We start from the raw sequence: 510 nt of genomic DNA, 5'->3' as shown, positions 1-510 counted from the left end.
AAAAAAAAAATAGATCTGAATTTAGTTGGCAGGAGTTGGCATCATTTGCAGGAAAGTATGTTTTATTTATTTGAGTTTAAATATATTTCAAACACTATTTGACAATACTGTTCTTCTAAGTGTCGGGGCAGCTGTTAAGTGGTTCAGGGTTTAATGCCCTATTAGCCTTTCACCTCTGAGGGCCTTGATCCATCTCCATGTAATTAAATTCTTACATTAAATGAGTTTTATGGGTTCCAGGAGCCCCAAGTGAAATATGGGCATTGTATATTAGGAAACCATTTTGGAACATTGGAAGTTTGTGCTTGAAACCACCTGCTTTGGGAAAAAGGGGGTGATGTGAATGAATATCAGTATCCAAAGAAACACAAAAATACCGTAATAAAATTACAATCCTCTTAGTTTTAATTAAGAGACAAAATGATCACAAATTATAGGCTCAATGTCCTTTATTTATGGCTAGAAACCAATTATGAGTGAGTACATCCCATGTTCATCTTTTGGGGTCTG

The sequence above is a fragment of the Microtus ochrogaster genome (assembly GCF_000317375.1).
Source record: "Microtus ochrogaster isolate Prairie Vole_2 chromosome 14 unlocalized genomic scaffold, MicOch1.0 chr14_random_1, whole genome shotgun sequence".
Taxonomy (NCBI): Eukaryota; Metazoa; Chordata; class Mammalia; order Rodentia; family Cricetidae; genus Microtus; species Microtus ochrogaster.
The sequence above is the reverse complement of the archived record's forward strand: the minus strand, read 5'-3'. Positions refer to the sequence as shown.